We start from the raw sequence: 15,440 nt of genomic DNA, 5'->3' as shown, positions 1-15,440 counted from the left end.
GTGCTTTACAATTAATCTAACACTGATGACCTAAGACAACACCTTGAATCACAACAACACGTACTCCCTCTGTTATCGCAGCAGTCTGCAGAGCCTCAACCCTGCATGATTGTGTGTGTGTGTGTGTATGTGTGCTACCAGTAAAAGAGGTGATGTTACGAGGGTCCTGCTGTGTTTACTGACCTTATCTCCTCCCCTATACGCATTATTTACAACATAATGAGAAAAAATGCAATACACCCACTTTCACCAGTAGATGGCGCTGTAGGTAAAGGCAAGAAGCCAGCAGTGTCGCAGTGATGCAGCACTCTCCACACTCTTCTCCCACGGATGGAGATGCAGAGGGGGTGAAATACTGAGGCGGCCTTAAACTAGCAGACTTTTATTCAGAGGAGCGACTGAGAGGTTTGAACATGCAGGGAAGTACACACCGAGTCACTCTGTAAAATCCTCGTTGTCAAGCAACTCCCACTTGCCTCCTCACTCCCTCTCCCACTCATTCACTGGTTTGTTCTCTGCACAGAAGCCTTTCAACTTGTCTTTTATCTGCTCCTGGAAAAGCTGACTGAATCGTTCCAGCTGTTTGAAAGTCTCTGGCAGGGGGCAAAGCGAGCTAAATCCTTCATACTTCATCTGTCCTTTCATCTAAAGTTTGCTTATCTCACTCAGTCGTTGGACTTATTTAGCAAACCAGAAGGCGCCACAGCCAGGATGAGCTTGAAAAATGCACATTCATAATTAAGCTATGTGGTTTGGGTAAAGTCTGAGTGGAAAGGCTAGCTATTTAAACCTTTTTTATGCAAATCTGAACAAATTTGAACAGTCTATTCATGACTCTGGGGTTTTTAGCTCATGTACCTCAAACCATTCATCTAATGATTCAAGCTAAATATTTAGGTGACAGTAATTTGCTTTATCCTGTCTCTGCCTTGCACAACAATGTGATGGTAGACAGTTAAACAGAAGTGACAATAGTGTCATCAAACTTAACTCTAACCTGCAAAACTAATGACATTCCCTTTCCCCTCAGCTTCTCTTTAGTGGTAAGGAAAATTATACGAGTTAATGTTTTATTTGTTTTGTTACACTCAGATAAGCTAAAAGTTTATTAAGTACCTTTTGCAAGAATGTTTTGTACTCGAACTGGTCAAAAGAGTAATCGTTTGTGTAATAGCTTCACGTGGAGGACATGAACATGAGTACAAACACACTGAATATTCTGGTACTTCTGGTACTGATACTTCTTTAAAAAGCCAATGAAGTGCAGATGATCTTCGCTTTTACGCTCGTAACGCATAACAGCTGCAACTCCATGTGGGAGATATGAGAATGTGAAAAACAGCATAAAATCTTTCAGTGGTTATTCAGGGCATCTCTAACCTGCAGCTGTATAGCGGTGATGTGGTTAGTGGGCGGCCGCAGCAACAGCAGGAGGCTGGAGAGTTCGCCAGCGTTAGCAGGGCACCATGAATAAGTGATATACATGATAATGCATTAATTATACATTTGTATATTTTTTGCTGGGCCAACATAAATTACTCATGACACGACAATCTTGGAAAACACCTGACCAGCGCAGCAGAAAAGACGTCCCGGGACTCAGGGAAGAAAAGAGGTCATGAGATGTTTGGAATGAGGCAATTTGAACAATTTTAATATTAATTTATTAATATTTCAGCCTTGTTGTATGATTATGCATCAGTGCACTACAGGTGTCTGCACAGATATTTAATCAGAAGGAATTAATTAAATGTCATATTTGTATAAAGTGACTTTATTTTGTACATCTACTTTCCAAGCCAACCACTACAACACCAAGTCATCTCAGTGGGAGGTTCTCCGTTACTTTGTTATTACTCAGTGTTTTTTGGGGATGCTGGGGCAGACATTATCTTTAAGACAGAAACAACCTGCAGCTCAACATCCTATTTATTTCCAAACAGAAGGGACTGGTTTTTCGGAAAACATCCCAAAGGGTTGACTAAGTTTGTTTACTTACTGTGTGGCTCAGGAGAAAACAATTTAAATATGCTCAACAAAGACGGAAAAATGACTCAAACAACACTGAGTTAGATGCAGAATCACTTGTTGCCCTTAAAAAAAGCCAGTATGCACAAGTTTTAGTTCAGGAACATACAAATGTGACCGCCTTCACAGGAACATGAACACACTGAATCTATAAAATCATATGTCTCTTGTTAAGTTTAATTTGACAGTGCCAGAAACCTTTGCAGTTAATTTCAGTATCATTCAGAAAGTTCTTCAATAAAATAATAGGTGTGAATTTAGATTTCTCTTTTGTTACTTTATATCTTGGTAAAATACCAGAAACAGTCCTACGGAAGGATAAATACTTACTGAAGATACTCTTGGCAAGTAGTAGAAAAGCTATAACAAGATACAAGATGGGTTTATTTGTCACACACACAATCATACACTGTACAATGTGCAGTGAAATTCTTTATGTCCCTGCTACCAAACGCTTTTTTCAAACGCTTATAAAAAAAAAATAAAATTAAAAAAGTGAAAATGTGCAGTATTTACATGAATAGTATTTACATGTAGTGCAGGTGTGAGTAGGATTGTCCAGATTAACGCTCACTGTTGAGCAGACAGGGGGGAAGAAGCTTTTCCTCATCCTCTCCGTGTTGGTTCTCAGGCAGCGGAACCGACGGCCTGATGGCAACAGGGAGAAGAGTGAGTGTCCGGGGTGATGGGGCTGCCTGAGGATCTTCTCAGCTCTCGACCTGCGTCGTTTGATGTAAATGTCCTGCAGGTCGGGTAGAGTTGTTCTGATTGACTACCCTCCTAAAGGCCGAGAGGTCCTGCTTTGTGCAGCTGCCCATCCATGTGGTGATGCTCCTACTCAAGATGCTCTCAGTGGTGCAGGTGTAAAAGTTCCTGAGCACCTTGAGGGGGAGCCTGAAGTCTCTGAGGCGTCTGAGGTGGAACAGGCGCTGCCTGGCCTTCTTAACAGTCCTGTTAATGTGCAGTGACCAGGACAGGTCCCGTGTGATGGTCACACCGAGGTATTTAAGACTGTCCACCCTCTTCACCTCAGACCCGCCGATGCAGAGTGGACGGATGTCCTTCAGTTGCTGCTTCCTCCTGTAGTCCACAATCAGCTCCTTGGTTTTGCTGACGTTCAGCAGGAGGTTATTCTCCTGGCACCAGCTCTCCAGGTGGGTGACCTCCTTCCTGCAGGCCTCCTCCTTGTTGTGGGAGATTAACCCCACGATGGCTGTGTCGTCAGCAAACTTTATGATGTTGCTGTCTGATGTGGACACAGTCATGTGTGTACAGGGAGTACAGCAGGGGACTCAGCACACGTGTTGAGGGTGAGGGGGGGATGAGCTATAGGGGCCCACACGTACCACCTGTTGTCTGCTAGTAAGGAAGCTGTGGATCCACCTGCACAGGGAGGAGTTCAGTCCAAGATCACACAGCTTAGTGAGCAGCCTGGAGGGGACCATGGTATTGAATGCTAAGCTGTAGTCCACAAACAGCACTCTCACATAGTTCCCCATCCTAGTGTCTGCGTGGGAAAGTGTCTTGTGCAGCAGGAAGGTTATGGCGTCGTCTGTGGATCTGTCTGGGCGGTATGCAAACTGTAGGGGATTCAGGGTGGGGGGCAGAGGGGTGATGAATGTTTTGACCAGCTTCTCAAAACATTTCATCACCACAGATGTGAGGGCTATGGGGCGATAGGAAATGGTCATAACTAGATCCTCCAACATTGGTCCAGTGGCACGGGATCATCCAAGGAAGTTACTGTATGGAGACTTACGTTTGTTTTAAGACTTTGGTTGGAGAAATGTACTGATCGCTGGGAAAAATGGATTGTGTATGCACTGTGAATGGCATGACATTGTACCATGACGTAAACATGCGTATAAAAATACTTCGATCTTAACCGTAACACTCATGATGATCTCATGTTCTTAGTTAATGTCAATAAAGAAAAAAAAATTTTTAAAAGTAAAAAAAAAGAAAGCTCTTCTTCAGTAACTTCATGAGTCACAAACTGTAGCAACAAGCAAACCCAACACTTGCATTGCTTTTCTGGGATGTGCTGCGTTGTGTGTGTTTACAGTGTGTTTCCCAAATGCTGCACAAGTGTTGTCCAATTGATGAAGATATTTCTTAGTTTGCTTTGCTTTTTTGTTGTTGTTGTTGTTTTTAATTGTTTGTCTGTGGTTGTAACTTGAAGGAGAGCTAGAGATTGAGGAAGGAAGTTTTCAACATGAAGCTGTTAAACGATAAAGGTAACGGCTCGTATGATCCCACACGACTTACGTGTGGTTTAACTGAGGGGCCTCTAGCAAAGAAACCACATACTATAATAAAATAAAAGTAATAAAATGACTCAGTTGGTTTTGATGCTGAATTGTGGTTTATTGCATGCAGTAACAAGAGCATTAGAGGAAGAGCAGTTACAGATACAAGTGAAGATCCAGATGACAACATATGAGCTTAAATGTTGAATTACGTTTTCTCTGTGGGATGGTCTCTGTGGGATGGTCAGTCAGATACAGTGGCTTTAGCTACTAATTCTGTTTTCATTAACATTTGAGCACATAAACAGATGTTGCTCAGACAGGACAAGAGCCTATTATCACTGGAGAGAATATGACACATATGGCTCACTGATGTACCATGATGTACCTGTCCCCAAACATCTTTTTGAATAAATGTTGTGGCTTGGAGATAGTGTGCAGGCTTTTTTTCACAAATTAATTATTTGAAAAATATGAGAAGAAGTTAAGTATATTTGTGACATACTGGCAGGACTTCATGAGGGATTCAGCCTCCTCAGCTTATTCAGCATCAAGCTGCAGATCATCATCGTGCATCCCTGGATGTTCCTCTCCAGACCTGTCCATAAGCTGACCATCATCTCTGAAGGCGTCCATTTGCGTCTCATCATCTCTGAAGGCGTCCATTTGCGGCTCATCATCTCTGAAGGCGTCCATTTCAGGGTCTTCTTCATCTTCAGTATCCTCATAATTTGTGTCATCAGCGTTAGCGTCTGTGGGAGTAAGAAGGACATGTAATTGCATCCTTTAATAAAGAATGTGTACTCAAACAATCGTCCATTTAGACAAAGAACTCGGCAGGTTTTGTGGTCCTACATAAAAAATATTGGAAGCATTGATGACCTAACATGTTAAGACACTGCATCAATACATGAGGCACATCTGCAGCACATACCATGAAACTTCAAATATCATAAAAACCACATCCAACATCAGATTTTATCATCTATTACCATTGACTCCCACATCATCGTCTGAGCTTCGTCTGGCACTGATCACAGCCACAAAACCAAAGAGCAACAGCACAATCTGGATCTTCATTTTCTAAAACAAATCGGAAAAACTTCACAATCAAATGGTCTTGTGAATATTCAGCCCCTGATTCTGTGGGGTCTGGTGAGTCAAACAAAAATACTGTACTCACCTTCAACTTGTGGTAGCTCTGTGGAACAAAGGGCTTCAACTCGAACCAGGAGGATTCTGACTTTCTAACTGATGGACCTCAAATTTATATTTATTAGGGGCACGTTCACCAACAAAGCTCATCCAATGAAAACGTTCCACGGCTTGGTATTCAGTGGAAAAACACTCTGAAGCACAATGAAAACAGAAGATCTGGCCAAGTGTAATAATCATATTTAAATCCAAATTCTAGTTGGACTTGTTTTCAGTGTAAACGGAATATCTCCTGATTTCTAAGTGAGATCCTGTGAATAAATACTGAAGTTGGGTGAAGGTTTTGTTTTTACTCTGGTGACAGAAACCACATGCTGTCAGGATAATAAACATTCAAAACACACAAAGAGTAAAAAAACCTAAAAATGCTAAGTATAGCAAACCCATTTCTTTTGTTTTGTATTTGCTGTTTCTTGTTTTGTCCACCAGAAGGTGTGTGCATTGTTGATAGGTTAATCCCAAAATGAAATATCTGCTTTATATGCTTTTAACATGATATCCTTACATGTATAAATTTGATGAGTTGGGTTTCTTTTAATAATAAAAACTGTATGTAATAAATGTAATGATATGTTACGCCCGTTAATGCATTAATGGTTCCATTTTGTAAATAAGATGAAAGATGAAAGTGACATATTTTGTCATTGGAGGGAACTCACTCCAACGAAATTTGTGCTCTGCATTTAACCCACCCAAGTGACGTGCACACACACACAGCAAACCCGGGGCAGTGGGCGACCGCGTGCAGCGCCCGGGGAGCAGTGGGGGTTAGGTACCTTGCTCAAGGGTACCTCAGCCATGGACACCGGTACGGGGAATCGAACCAGCGATCCACCGGTTACGGGTCCGACACCCTAACTGCTGATCCACGACTGAATAGAGAGATTTTATTTTGAAATTCACTGATGCGCACTGGCTCCTTGTGTTGCGTTGCTGGGGAAACCAAAAGGCCGCTTGGATAGGAAGGAATTAATGGCAAACGATTATGGCAACCCCCCGTGGAGGCACAAGGTTGGTGTGCGTTGTACTTATAATTATTACTGAATTAATTGATCATTTGTTATGCATGTATATACACTAAATATGTAAACTCTCTGATTGACAAGTACTGTGATTGTTAGCCGTTTATTGTGGACAGAGGTGGAAACGGAGATGTGATCGTTTTGTTTTTTGTTTGTTTTGTCAGTTCTCACGTTGGTTCATAGAGCTGGTTTATGGATCAGCAATAAACCTTAAAACCATCAGTCGAGTCTCTTACCATCTTTCGGAGGGTATGCTACACTAAGACTGCCTATTCTTATGCTGTCAAAAGCTTTTACTTGATCTGATCATTGCAAAACAACAACCCAGCTGGTTTGGATGCCAAAACACTATTTATTGTATACAGTATCATGATCATGTCAGCAGGAGAGCTAGAGAGGAAGAGCAGATACAGATACAAAGATACAGACGACAATATAAACAACATATAAGCTTAAATGTTGCCTTACATTTTTATTTTCTGAGATTTTCTGTGAGATGGTCAGTCAGATACAGTGGCTTTAGCTACTAATTCTGTCTTCTTTAACATTTGAGCCCACAAACATATGCTGCTCAAACAGGACAAGAGCCTATTATCACTCCAGAATATTGACAGAATATGACACTCACTGTAACATAAGGTAGGGTAGGGTCACATTGTATATACTAAAATCTTTTTGAATAAATGTTGTGGCTTGAGTCACTATGCAGGCTTTTTTTCACAAATTAATTATTTGAAAAATATGAGAAGACTTCCATAATCTATTCTTCTTTGAAAACGTATCTTACAGGCTCTCAACTTCAAGAGTGATACTATCTTCAACACCGTCCACCTCTGGCACATCATCTTCGGAAACGTCCAGCTCTGGCAAATCCTTTTCGGAAACATCCACCTCTGGCAAGTCTTCTTCAGAAACGTCCACCTCTGGCAAGTCTTCTTCAGAAACGTCCAGCTCTGGCACATCCTCTTCGGAAACGTCCACCTCTGGCAAGTCTTCTTCAGAAACGTCCAGCTCTGGCACATCATCTTCGGAAACGTCCACCTCTGGCAAGTCTTCTTCAGAAACGTCCAGCTCTGGCACATCATCTTCGGAAACGTCCACCTCTGGCAAGTCTTCTTCAGAAACGTCCAGCTCTGGCACATCCTCTTCGGAGACGTCCAGCTCTGGCACATCCTCTTCGGGAATTTCCAGCTCTGGCACATCCTTTTCGGAAACGTCCAGCTCTGGCACATCCTCTTCGGAAATGTCCAGCTCTGGCACATCCTCTTCAGAAACATCCATCTCTGGCACTTCCAAAGATTCTAGCTCTTTTTCTAGGGAAGAGGGCAACTCTTCAACTTTAACCTCTTCATTTTTGGTGGAATCTGAAATCATGGGAGTTAGAAGGACATATAATTGCATCCTTTAATAAAGAATATGTACTCAAACAATTGTCCATTTAGACAAAGTACTCGGCAGGTTTTGTGGTCCTACATAAAAATTATTGGAAGTATTGATGACCTAACATGTTAAGACACTGCATCAATACATGAGGCACATCAGCTGTACATACCACGAAACTTCAAATATTATAAAAACTACATACAACATCAGATTTTATCATCTATTACCTTTGTTTGGTGCTGGCGCAGCACTGATCACAGCCAAAAAAGCAAGGGCCAGAAGCACAATCTGGATCTTCATTTTCTGAAAGAAATCAGAAAAACTTTGAAAAAATGCAACCAAATGGTCTTGTGAATATTTAGCTCCTGATTCTGTGGGGTCTGGTGAGTCAAACAAAAGTACTGTACTCACCTTCAGCTTGTGGTAGCTCTGTGGAACAAAGGGCTTCAACTCGAACCAGGAGGATTCTGACTTTCTAACTGATGGACTTCAAATATATACTCTTTTGAGGGAAGAATATTTGTTCAGTTACAAAGCTCAACCAATGAGAAGTTTCCACACATTTTGTTGTTTGAAAAACAATGCTCCAAGGCAGATGATATAGGGCAATTTCAACGCAGAGACACACTGTTCCTGGGGCAAGCGGAAAAAGTAATCGGTTTTCAAGTAAATCAACATTCAACACGATTTTTAGACCGCAATTACTATCATATTACAAAATTCAACACCTTAAAGCAGTTAAAATCATTCTGTTTTGACCCATGCCCTGAGGCTTGGGCAAATTTGCTGATGAACTGAGTGACTCGCTAGCAAAGGTGTGACTGTGGCTTTGGAGGTAGAGCAGGTTGTCCACTAATCAGAAGGTTCGTTGGTCTCTGGTTACTGGGCAAGATACTCAATCCTAATTCAATTCAATCGAACCAATGGTTGCTCCATTAGTGTGTGAGTGAGTGGCTGAGCATTGAAAAGATTGTGTGTGTGGGACCACTAATTCTGTTTTCAATAACATTTGAGCACATAAACAGATGTTTCTTAGACAAGACAAAGCCTATTATCACTGGATAGAAGATGACACATATGCACCATGTTATGTACCTGTCCCCAAATATCTTTTTAAATAAATGTTGTGGCTTGGAGTCACTATGCAGGGTTTTCTCACAGGTAAATTATTTGAAAAACATGAGAAGAAGTTGAGTATATCTGTGACATACCACCAGGACTTCATGGGGGATTCAACCTCCTCAGCTTAATCAAAAGAAGAGAAGAAGGGAAATGGAAATTCTATGATATTTTCTAAGCTGCAGATCATCTCCATCTTCCAGAACCTCTTCTGCTTCAGAATTGTCCACCTCTGGCACTTGCTCTTCAGAAATGTCCGTCTCTGACTCTTCATCTTCCAAAGATTCCAGCTCTTCAGCTTTGGAGGCAGCAAATTCTCCATCTTCACCAACTTGAATCTCTTTCACTATAGAGCCATCAGCTTTATCCTCTTCGTTTTTGGTGAAATCTGACTTTCCTCCTTAGATACTGCCACTATGACTGTAAGGTACTGCTCTGGCATGGCACAATACTGATAAGGTTTGAGGTTTGATTTCAGATGGACAAAAGCAGACTGTTGATTACAACTTGCAAATTTTATTTAAAAGTAGGTCTTAAATATGAATTTTATGGCTACAAATGTCAGGCTAAGAAAATGACGCTAAAGCTGCATGGAAGTACAGCACTAATTATCTGATGCATGGTAGAGTTGGGGGGGCCTCATCTGACGTATATGATAGGGAAAGAGGTATAAGATCTAACTGCTTTTTCACCCTGACTTATTTCTTCCACAAAAATAGACTTTTAGGATGAGTACTCTCTCATGTGCCAATGTAAGGCTGTTGTGGGCAAGACTGCAATAGAGGCTAGAAATGACTGCTGAACCTAAGATTCAGGTGGAGCAAAGCATATTTTGGCCTGCTCATTACCTTTGCAGGTTTACTGGTGGAGCCATGGCATGTCTGGGACCATGTGGGTGGCATTGCAGGAGTATGTGTCCATATTGTCGACACAAAGTCAAACACGTTTTCATGTATATAATTCACTTATGTACTTGCTTGCCCACCACCTTTCTGAATTAATGTTGATCTATAGTGACATAATCTCAACAAGACAAGTGTTCTGACCTTTAGACACTCAAAGTGTAGCTTTTCACCTTGTTTTTAAAATATTTGTTTTTCAACCGTCAGTTTTTCTTTGCGGCCTGAGGGTATGGAAAATTGACTGATGTGTCACTCAGAAAGCATTTGGTTTTTGTTTCTGCTATGTATATTTGCACTGTGTTTGTGTTTGGATTACAGCACATTTGGAAGTCAATTAACAAACAATGCTCCAAGGCATCTGTCGCTGTGTGCCTTCACTTCCATACACGGGAACAATATGGATGATCAAGTATTTAACAGCCAAAAGTACTTTTTTTTTATACACTAACTTGGGGAGCAATTCCTCTTGGACACACCAAGACTGGCCTCAATTGTCTCTTGTTTTTAGAAGTGTAACAACACTTCTAAACTTTGAAAATGGTATTTATTGCCATTTACTGGCCATTGTATCGTATTGTAATGTATTAAACTCTACAGGTGAACATAATAAACTAAACAACTCTAATTAAAAACTTTTGCTGTTACTTGTCTTAGTGCATCTAGAACTGGTTGTAAATCTCACTACTGACTCTGACATCCAACTACACGCTGTATGTTACATAAGAGACGACGCCATAAGAGACGACGAGGTATCCATTACCGATTATGATTATGGACCCCTGGAAGGGCACTACCCCACTTACACCATGAAAGAAAAAAAAACATAAGATCATTAATATATATTTTAATACATTTTAAATTACTTGAAATTTTTAATTAAAGTTGAAGTTACAGTCAGAAGCTGTTTCCAGGGAAACACCTGAGGGTTTGACTAATACCTGGAACAATCACTCCCATCCCATAAGGTTCCTATGCAATGGAAACATTGTTTACTATTACAGTTTATAGGATTAACTTTAGTTACAACTTTGCAACAGGAGATATTTACAGTCCACTCGGCTGTTAGCCAGAAAGCTGATGTTATGCAAGCAAGATTCAAAGTCAATAATGTTGTGTACGGTTGACAAACAGTAAATACAATTTAACAGTATGTTTAGCATGAAGACTATCTGTCTATCCAGCCGGGCTCCTGGCCCCAAATCAACCTCAAGACTGTCACGTTCAAACGACACGTGTACTGCCGAAGTATAGAGTTAAAGAGTGAAGATGTGGCGTGAGATGACTGCTTCAGAGAGGCTGGGAAGGCTTTTGAAGCTTCTTTGTTTCAGTTGCCATCCTGTGGTGAGGATGAGGCACTGAAGGACTACGCTCTTTTTTTAAACTTTTGTAATTTATTTCAATTTATTTTTGTAATTTATTTCTCAATTTAGTAGTGCACAGCCAGTGCATTACATTAGAACAGCAAACAGGAACTTTCACTGGAACTACTTAGTAGCTGTCTATCATCAGTAATTAACTGATACCCCGCAGCCGGTCAGAATGGAGTATTCACTCAGGCCATGGCATAATGGGCTCTGCTTCAGCTTTCTCTTGGTGAATCACTCTTAATTATTTTTATACATCTAATGCGCCTTAATCATTTAAAAGCATTTTCAACAAAAACTACCCTGACTCTAAGATGATGTAAGTATTTCTTCTTAAATATCTCTTAAATATATATTTGCATCTGTTTCTTTTTGACAACCAAACCATGGGTACGTAGAATCTGTACATGTAAACACTGTGGAGAAGGTCAGGTTATTTTAGGCACAAAAACCACTGTTTGGAAAAGATAGTTAGGGTTAAAATAACCACTGTTGCAACCAAATACTCCAATACCTCACTAAATAACTACTGGTTTTGTTATCAGAAAAAAAGGCTGCAAAATGACCCAATGTCGCGGTATCATCTGTTGAAACGGGAAGAGAGCAAAAGGCTCAAGGCCCTCCAATTCATTCTTCTCCAAATAAATTATCAGCTCGTACAGATGTCATCTGAACTGGGTCACTTCACCTGTGTTGTAAAAATGTCGATATGGAGCACGGTCAAAGATATATTAGTAATGGAGAAACTCACACACAGATTAAGATTACAAGAAATGCAATTCTGTGATAAATGGGAAAAGTGGACTGATTACTGCAGAAAAGAGGAAGACACCACCACCAACACGGGACACTAAGAACAATATGTGAATTGTTTAGAAAGGAAAGATTGATGATCGCTGTGATGACTGTTTGATACTGTGAATGTTGACTTCAAAAAAAAATAAGTTAAAAAAAAAAAAATGTCGATATGACACATACTGAAATGTAGATATTTGCAGAGGCATGAAATGCCTACACTATATTTTGGTGACTGGGCTGCTTTTGGCTCAGTAAATCATAAACAGCTTCATTCAGTATCATAATGTTTACACTAGCCTATTCCAGATGTCACTGTGATGGTGCCCCAACTATTATACATTTGGTTTGTTCATGTTCACTGTAGTTGGCTTAGTCTGGTTTCGACTGGCAAAAAGCTCCATTTCCAGCAGAAAATAAATAAATTTCACAACCCTCAACTTAAAGCCTTGTTCATGAAACATCTTAAGGCTGACTAACCCTTCAGGGATAAATAAAGGAATTCTGATTCTGATCATCCATAGAAACAAAATTAAAGTGAGTTATTTTCTTTGCTTTAAATTAGTCAGAGTTGCTTTTGGCTATTTTAAGGGTGGGTCTCAAGAAGAAATGATTAGGCAGGTACCACTGAGCTTAGTGGGAGAATAACAAGCAGTAAATTCCATGTCTCTGAAAGCGGGTGTTGAGCCTGTCACATGTGACCACAAGAGGGAGACAGGCCCCTGGCATTCAGTCTGGACTCACTCACCGAAACCATCAAAACTCATGATGTAACTTCAAAGCCCTGAAAGAGGCCAGACTACTTCGTGCTGCCTTTACTCACATGTGGCAAAACGGAATAAAATATGAATTCATAATGACTTGTGGTGTCTAATATTTAGAAAATTCAACTGAATCCAAGAAGAGGAATTGCAGACACATCAATGAAATGCAGTCTAAAAACTAAGCCAGGCATACACGGTGTTTGCAAATAACCAGAAAGATCTGCTTTGTTATTTCTAATGTAGCAGCTTGTTGCTACAGTAAACCTACATTAAAATAAAAGATCACGTATATCTGCCTACAGAAAAGCTCTTCTTCAAGAAAACATAATTTACATTGCAGGTTTGCTTTGATTATTTTCTATAATACTTTAATAGTGTAGCATTTGTGGAGAGGAGTGTCAGTGTGGATCCAGAAGGAAACACTTTAGGTTCAACAGCAGAAGTTTTGAGGTCAGCTTAAGTTGCACAAAGACGAAGCAAAATGGCCGTGAGCGACTTGCAGGGTGGGGGTGGGGTGAGGATGCTCTGGTAGGCAGGAGGGGTTACATGCATGTATCCAGGCACCCAATGGTTTATCATGAGTGCATGTATGCTTCTGATCAATAATCATAAGTAGAAAATTACCAGTTGGAATATCTCAACGAAACGGGGGTGTATATAAAAACAAAACAAAACAAAGTGTATGTTGTGTTATGTTACAGCACCTTGAATTGCCTTATTGCTGAAGAGTGCTGCTCATATAAACTTGCCTTACCTTAGACAGCCGCTGAAGCATGGAGAAAAACTGAGAAGAACACACTGAAGTCTGAGGAGCAGAGTCGAGCCGGGCTGCACAGTCGCTGCAGAGAGTCAAGGGGTCACGGCTGGAGCGGAGGCAGGAGAGCCAGCAGTGGCAACATGTGACCTCTGGAGGAGGAGGGGGAGACAAAGAGATCAGGGGTCAGTTTGAAGGATATTAGAACAATATGTGGGGCTCTGCGTGTGGAAGAACGGCTCTGTTAATGTGGAAAGTTTAAATTTATAACCACATGTTTCACAACACAAGATTTGGTTAAGACATTCAGCTGTTTCAGAGAAACACAAACAAAGAATGATAATCATGCACATTAGTATAATTTAAACTATTACATGATCTGACCAAGCTGAAGCTGTGAATTTTAGTGCTGCTAACATGACCAGCAAGCAAGCTTCACATAACTGTGAACCCCGGAGATGTTGGTGTTGCTGAATGCTTTCCACATTTGAACGACGGCGTGGCGAAAATCCCACCCCACTCGTTTCTGGCGAGAACACAGCCTGAAGATGAAGAGCGTTTGTCTGTCACACCACCTAACATGTGACAAGCATCTTGTTCTGACCTCTCATTTGGCTGCTTTACATTTTTGTCCCTTTGATGAAAACACTGAAGCGCATTATTGTATTTGTACTGCTCTTTTGCATTGCGCTGTTTCCCGCAAACTAGTACAGTTTCAATGCATTTACAAGCTGTCAGAAATAATAACACCGGCTGATGTTTTGACACATAACAAAAAGGGTTTACAGTTGCTGCTGTGTAGATGTTACAAACCCTTATTTTTCAGCTGACATGTCGTACAACTGTAAGTGCTCTGATTGGCTGATCTTGTGCTGATGTGTCAGTCAAACACTAATTTAGTCACAAATACAGATTTAGTGATAAATGTGTTATTAAGGGACTCTTGTTAAGGGATTTTATGTCCTCTGCAATCCCCTCAGACTACTAAATGTAAACTTTAGCAGCGTGGGTTCATATTCCAGCAGCCTATAGGACAGAAGTTTGTTTTTAGAGGATACTGTATTATTTCCAAAATCGTGGCACAGACTTGCTACTGCAGTGGCAAAATATAGCAGCTAAAAGTTTCAGTTGGAAATATCATAAATATGTCTTTTTATTATGATTAAATGTTTTATTTTGGAGGTTGTCATTGAGTGGGTTTTCTATCATTTACCTCTTCATTCGTTTGTGCGCGCTTATTTACATTATCTACAGCGCTTCAAGGCAGCACTGCCAGGAGCCAACCAAAGAGAAGTACTGCGCATGCTCAGAGCATCTTCCGCCCGGTCGGCATGGTGAGAGCCGCTGCAGAGCAGATTCTGATGCGTATAAAACCTGCTCGCTACCGCATTTTTCGTACAGCAAATGTGCGCGATGGACAGAGTATGTGAGGGCTTTATTTTTTTCACTCTGCAGGTTATCTGTCTGCCCTCCTCCCCCGGCAGCTCCATGGTTGGAGGGGGGAGGGGGATACCTTAAGGAGGAGGGAGTGGGGGTGGATGCAGCCTTATCAATAGCAGGTTGCCTCTGATGATCCAGTTCAAACTAGTTCTGCTTTACATATGCGACTGTAGGTTCCGCACTTTCACAGACAGCTGCAGGTTCATACGGATTCATATGTTTCCTGGAATGCCAAAATAAACTTAGTTTCCTTAATTAAAGTGGAAAGTGAATATTTGTGTGCCAAGGATGCCCAAAATGGTGCTCTTTAGAGTGCTTATGTGCAGCCATTATTACCACTCTTTTTCTCATCTTTGATAGGTGCTGACACAACTCCCATAACTGCAAATGTCATCAAAGCATCCT

General features: G+C 40.9%; 1 protein-coding gene across 6 annotated transcripts in view; it reads right to left on the bottom strand.

The window, feature by feature from the left end:
* Positions 1–4,374: 4,374 nt before the first annotated feature.
* poln (polymerase (DNA directed) nu) overlaps positions 4,375–15,440 on the bottom strand; it is a 71,037-nt gene continuing 59,971 nt past the window's right edge. For 2 of the 6 annotated variants that reach the window (XM_046380573.1, XM_046380574.1), the window contains 4 exons: positions 13,596–13,747; positions 5,461–5,626; positions 5,270–5,360; positions 4,375–5,029 (listed from right to left, as the gene is read on the bottom strand). The gene's annotated coding sequence lies outside the window, so the exon portion shown is untranslated. Of the gene's footprint in view, positions 5,030–5,269; positions 5,361–5,460; positions 5,627–6,299; positions 7,879–8,124; positions 8,400–10,829; positions 10,888–13,595; positions 13,748–15,440 lie in introns of those variants that run through there. The other 4 variants (XM_046380577.1, XM_046380575.1, XM_046380576.1 and 1 more) reach the window with 4 other exon arrangements.

The sequence above is a fragment of the Scatophagus argus genome, chromosome 23 (genome assembly GCF_020382885.2).
Source record: "Scatophagus argus isolate fScaArg1 chromosome 23, fScaArg1.pri, whole genome shotgun sequence".
NCBI classification, from domain to species: domain Eukaryota; kingdom Metazoa; phylum Chordata; class Actinopteri; family Scatophagidae; genus Scatophagus; species Scatophagus argus.
Note: the sequence above shows the minus strand (reverse complement) of the source record. Positions and strands in the feature narration are given on the sequence as shown.